Here is a 6,647-nt window from a genome sequence, read left to right as displayed (position 1 = left end):
ACCTTTGTGTTAAAAATAGATTCGCTTGTCGTTTTACGTAAAATCCAAGAGACGTCTAACCACGGCCCAAGAATACATTAGTCATCAAAAAAGCGGCTATTCAACGACTACATAACTTTTAATAGACAGCGAATAAGTGTCTAGGCTAAAACAAGGCTTAATTTGGGCTGTCAGTGAAAATCTAATAGCCGTTTGACCATTCCAAACGAATAGACTAGCCATTAAATAGAACCACAATCAAACGGCTACATGTCTAAGAGCACAAAATAATGCTTAGATGATTCTTTTACTTCCAATATAAGAGGTTCTCGGGAATGGCAATCATCCAAACTAATAAATTATAAAGGCTTTTATAAGAAAATGACAACAGTTAAACAACCTAGACAGCGTTGGGCAATACAAAATGCTAATAAATACAAGACAAATTGAAATATTGTACATGCATGTACATTAAACAAGCCAACAAATCTGCCAATGGGCTACGACAATTTTTCTTGAATTAAGTGTTTATATCTAGATTTGTTTCTTACCCCTTTGGCAGATTTATTTGCTTGTTTTAAGCCCAAATTCTGAGTTTTTTCTCCCTAAAGGCTAGGTTTATTTTCTTAGGGCATTTTGCTCATCAAAAAATGCATCTTATTTTAAGACTTTCTAGATATTTGTATAGTTAAAACAGTTCGAAATAACAAGTAAGAAATGATTTTTTGCAATGTATTCATTCATTCGCTACCCTTCATACTACAGCTGTCGAAAAACCACAGCAACGTCGACAGACCTGGAAGCGTAGCTGTATTTGTTTAACTCACAAAGACAACGGGTAAAGTATTTTCTTGATTACCTAAATGACTTGCTGTAGGAAAATAAGTTTAGGTTTAAGGGGGGAAATACAGTTTAAAGGGATATTTCAATTTATGATGATAATTCTGTCATCATTTACTCATGCATACAGGCTTACAACAACACGAGGATTAGTTTTTTTCTGAGTAACACAAAAGAAGGTATTTTGAGGAATGATGGTAAACCCACAGCAGATAGTCACCATTGACTTCCATAGTAGGAATAAAAAAATATGATGGAATTTAATAGGTACCATCAACCGTGTGCTAACCATCACTTTGCAAAATATTTTCTTCATCATTTATCACGATACTTCCAAAATATTTTTTCCTACTAAGTCAATATTTCATTATTTGCTTTACAAGCTTAAAAATGATGGTGACAGGATTCCATGGTAATCACAAACAGGTAAACAAGTAAAATAATCACTATTTACTTTTAAAAGCATTTTGAAAATTGCTTGCTTATGCTGGGAGTAAAGGTATTTCATGCAAAAGGTATTTCCTCTTTAAAAGGTAATGTATGCTTCTTTTAAAGCTGACACATTTGCCACATTAAAATAACAGAAATGTGTACTGTTTAAACTTTTTGGAGCCGGTGTGTCTGTGTTCTTGGGGCACACATCTACATGTAAAAGCAGAATTGCTTATTATTCTTCTCTATTTCTTGTATAGGTCAATTATGAGTGAAGAACCGTTCACCAAATGAAGACCGCAGCCAGGTGACGGGATCCTGTGGTAATCACAAACAGGTAAACCAGTAAAATAATCATCATTTAATGTTAAAATAATTTTGAAAATTGAAGTTCTGTGTGTTCTTATTGTACTTTATTTATTTCTGCAGGTAAGCACCATACCGTAAGCTTCATTCCCTTTATAACAGGTAAGGTTCATACTGTTTTATTCTTTTGTACTGTTTTATTCGTACTGTTTTAAATCATTCAGTAAATGCAAAGTTAAACTGATGTGTTTTTAATCTAGATTTAAAAGTGTCTACTGTTGAAGCACATCTGATCTCTTCTGAAAGCTGATAATAACTGAATGCTGAGGCACCTTGTTTTGAGTGAACCCTTGTTTTTTCTAAATGACCTGATCCTATTGATCCGAGTAATCGGTTTCATATTCGATTAGCATATCTGTCATGTATTGTAGCCATGAAGTGGTTTTTAAACAAGAAACAGTACTTTTTAAATCCATTGACCATTGCAATAATCGGCCCTGCTGGTGATGAAAGCATGAACAAGTTTCTCTAAGTCCTGTCTTGAGACAAAACCTCTAATTCTGGCAATATTTCTGAGATGGTAGTAAAAGCAGAATTCCTTATTATTTTTCTCTATCTCAGGCTCTACGGCATATATGTCATGATTTTATTTGTCTATTTATATGTCTATTTACAAGGACTGCCTTGGCCAAATGTTATTGTTAATTAATATTGAAGCAGTTATTTAACATAGGTCCTTTGAGTAGTGATTTGTGTAATGATCCATATATCTATTTTTATGTATATTTTTAACTTAGGAATGTGATTTTAAAGCTCATATTTGTTATTGTATGACACCTCTCATGTTATGAAAGTAAAAAATAAATGTATTTTCTGATGTCTTGCATTTCTGTTTTTAAACTGTTAATCCTTATCAAGTGCTATACATTAGAAAGTGGATATAGAGTGAAATGCACACGGTGAATAATGAACGCAGACCTTCAGTGCCGGACCTCTGACCCGCTAACCTCCATCCCGACAGCCAGCGCCTTCTCCGGATGCCATTGCGGTATCGCTTCTCGGCTTTTTGGGTAAGATCGAGTGGACACCGGGGACTACACGTTTAAATGGATTTTTGAACTTCGGCTATGGAAGCGAGGCTTGTTCCGTCCACTCCGTGCATCGACTCTGGCGCTTTCCGGGGACAAATAAGGTGAGTTTAAAATCAGAGTTTGCTTCTTTAGTGCGTGGTTGCCAGTTTGTTTGCCAGTCCGTGGTCCATAATACGTTCCGCGTTCGTGGTCTCTCCATCGCTCAGTACTTTTCTGTGTTTCTATTTTACGTAAAGCTAACACCAAAACGATTGTGGAAGGCGCTATATAGATTGTTCTCAAAGAAAAAAAAACGAGAAACAAACCCATGTGAATATGGGTCAAATTATCTAGGCGGAGCACTTCGTTCAAAGAAAAACGCAACAGAATTGTTTGCGTTGAACAAAGACAATGGTGCCTGCAGACATCGAATGTGTATTGTGGATAAAAAATGGCCAGTGGGGTGGGACAATTTTTCTTGAATTAAGTGTTTATGGGAAAAGTTCACGAATTTTTTCTTACCCTGTAGTCAGATTTATTTGCTTGTTTTAAGCATAAAATAACAGGAGAAGAAATTGTGTAGGGGGAGCAGAGGGTTTTTTTTCGTTCAAAGAAAAGCAGCGTGGCACGAATGAATGTTTGGCTGAAATGCTATCGTAATTTCCCCCTTAATTTTCCTTACAAACATGAAACCAGAGAGAAGGGTCAGTTGGCATCGAATTGCACCTTGTATTCGGTGATTGATTGAGGAAAAATATGCGTATGTGTATATATATACTTGTTTTGTTGAACAGAGACAATGGCCGCGTGCTCCAGCGTCACCTATATGCCTATTTCACAAAATGGCGGCTTTGACCGGAAGTAGGGAAAACATCGTTCAGGTTGCACCACTACGATGGCCACTCAATATAGTATGGACTGACAGCTGCTTTGTTTTCTCCTACACATGAATTTACTTGTAAAAATAACAATAACAGATATTGTCGATTGGTGTTATATTATTTTTTTAGCATTTCGTATTATCAAAATATATCATATGTTAGACAGCTTATCAATTTTAAATAAAATAACGAGACATACATAACTATTCGTGTCTGCTCCCGTTTATTGTAATGAGTGTGCACATTTGGAGAAATACTTAGACATTTTACTTCTTATTTCTTTAGACTGAATAATTATTTCTTATTAATTCCAAAGTATGCGACCCGATGATCTAATCGTGGTGTATGTGCTATTCCTCGTTTGTTTGCCTGCATCCATTGCTTTACGGCTTGCTTGTTGCGTTTAAATGCACATTTGATTTCTTTACCAGCATTGGATTTAGACCATTCAATGAGAAGAGTTAACCGCGTTTATTATGATTGATAAGCCCTCAACGGAGAATGAGGTCGGCATACATTAAAAGCCTTATTTTGTTTTTATCGTGTGCCTTCCAAAATGTATGCGACGAATCTTAAATCACGCAAAATATGAATGGTAACTAGACGTGCTTGTTGTGTGCAAGGAGTGCATTTATTTGTAAACTTTTGCTAAATCAAAATGGTTTATTTGTATTTGCTTTTTACCTGGGTTTTATCAGGTTCGCAGTCGGGACATTTTTAATCCATAGTGTATGCATAATTAATTTCAAAGAAATAAGAAGTAAAATGTGTAAGTATTCCTCAAAATGTGCTTTGGACTAAGTCCCCCGTCATCACAGCAAACGGGAGCAGACCCGAATAGGTATGGCTAGTTATTTTATTAAAAATTTCCAGCCGTCTGTAAATTTATGTTTGAAAGAAAAAAGTAAATTAATATCTTACTTACTGTTTTTGTCTTGTTTTCTAGTGAATATCTGACAATGCTTAAATGGAGATACATTTACTTGGTAAGCAAAGTGGCTTAAGATATTATGTATTGTAATAGAAAATTGTTATAAAAACGTTTTGTTTTTGCTGGGAATTCTTGTATATATTTCACAGCTATATAATTAATTATAATAACGCACTTTTTGTTGATAAACATGTTAAAAAATACATTAACACATAATAATGTGGCAACAAATCAAATGTGCATTTAAATGCAACAAGCAAAAATAAATAAATAAAGCAAATGCACGGAAAAGAAACGAGGAATAAAAGAAACACCGCGATTAAAAAAATCAGATCGCATACTTTGTAAAATAATTGAAATAAATTATAAAAATCAACAGGTTTATATTTAAAACAAATAAAAAATATCTGCCAGCGGGGTAAGAAAAATAAACTTAATTCTAGTTTCAACTTAATTCAATAATAAACTCAATTTAGGTTTATTTTTCTTACCCCACTGGCAGATATTTTTACTTGTTTTAAGCCTTAACCTATTACATTTTAGAATTTATTTCAGTAAACAAGACTTAAATTCTAAGCCACTTTGCTTATTAAGTAAATGTATCTCGATTTAAGAATTATTTTTTAACTCGAAAACATTAAGAAAATACTAAGTAAACGAACAAATTGGGATGTTCAAAACACTTAAATATTTTTTTTCACTCTACCCTTCATATTACAGCTGTCGAAAAACCACAGCAACGTTGACAGACCCGGAAGCCATGATACATTAGCAGTTTTTAAAATAAGTTAAATCTAGAATCCTTATTGGTTTTAGATACTTTAAAGCAATGAATGATCTTCTTTCTTTTGAATTGATTTGGTATTATGGAGGAGCTCTGTGTCTGGTTATTGAAGATGATTTGTTCTTTGCTCCTATGTTGGCTTATTTTTTGTTATTTCCGTTACTATATATATTTTTTTCTTTGTTTTTTCTGATTTGAGGTTATGAAAATGTTTTAATTTGTAATAAAGGTTTTTTGAAAATTCTAAATTCTCTCTATCTCTCTCTCTCTCTCTCTCTCTCATGAGCGTGGATCAGATCCTGCATTAAAACATGAACTTCTGATTTGCTAGCTCAACGTTCTACCTCTGGGTTATACAATGAGAACGTATAGAGTTAAATGCCCGCTAGCCTCCACCCCAAAAGCCAGCGCCTTCGCCGGCTCCCCCTTTGGCTGCGTCTATTCCGGTATCGCTTCTCGGCCTTTTGGCTAAGATCAAGTGTAGTATCTGTTCTTATCAGTTTAATGTCTGATACGTCTCCTATCCGGGGACTATATGTTAAATGGATTTTTGACCTTCGGAAATGGAAGCGGAGCTTGCTCCTTCCACTCCATGCATCAACATGGTATTGCAGTGTTTCCATGAATGGTGCGCTCCCCATCTCGGGGATAAATAAGTCAAGTATAAAAAAAAGAATTTGCTTCTTTTGTGCGTGAATGACGGTGTTTTTTCTAATCCGTGTGTTTTAAAATTGCTGTGATTTCGTTGGCTTTATTGGTTTAACGAAAAGCTTGCGTGGAAATGAACACGCTGATAAAGAAATGTTTTTGTAATGTATTTAATTAATTTCTTTACAAGTTTGCGGAGGTGATACGAGGACGAATTAAACATCCTCGACACAGCTGAAGGCGCAACAAAAGCGAACGAGACCGATTGGAATGTTAAAAACACCTGAAAACTTTTTTCACTACCCTTCATACTACAGCTGTCGAAAAACCACAGCAACGTCGACAGACCTGGAAGCATAGCTGTACTTGTTTAACTCACAACGACAACGGGTAAGTCATTGAGCCCTGTGTTTTTATTTATCCACGTTCTAAAATTGCTATGCTTTCGTTGTTTCTTGATTGCTCTGTACATTTTTTTTTGTTTCTATTCCACGTAAAGTTACTTTGTAATAACGAAACCATATATTTGAATGCGCAATTTAAATCCATTTGATTTAAATTGTTTCACATATTTCACTCTACACGGTTCAACCGGGCTGGAAACGGAATAAAAACAGGGTAGATCTCGAAGAATGTTTGGTCTCAGACGTGGCTTCGTGCGCTTTCCACCTGGTCACACACAGTAAATGAAATGTTAGTCGGACGGCCTCCGGGGGCGCCGTCGATGTGATCGGTCACAGGAAGATGCGGCCGTCTGGCCTCAAAGGGTGTCGCTC

General features: G+C 35.4%; 1 non-coding gene across 1 annotated transcript; it reads left to right on the top strand.

Moving 5' to 3' along the window:
• The first annotated feature begins 5,671 nt into the window (after window positions 1-5,671).
• LOC135764474 (U2 spliceosomal RNA) lies at window positions 5,672-5,862 on the top strand. The gene has a single exon (XR_010540020.1). It is a non-coding gene; the product is annotated as a U2 spliceosomal RNA (small nuclear RNA).
• Window positions 5,863-6,647: the final 785 nt, after the last annotated feature.

Source organism: Paramisgurnus dabryanus, chromosome 9 (assembly GCF_030506205.2).
Source record: "Paramisgurnus dabryanus chromosome 9, PD_genome_1.1, whole genome shotgun sequence".
Classification (NCBI taxonomy): Eukaryota; Metazoa; Chordata; class Actinopteri; order Cypriniformes; family Cobitidae; genus Paramisgurnus; species Paramisgurnus dabryanus.
This window is presented reverse-complemented; position numbering and strand designations above follow the sequence as displayed.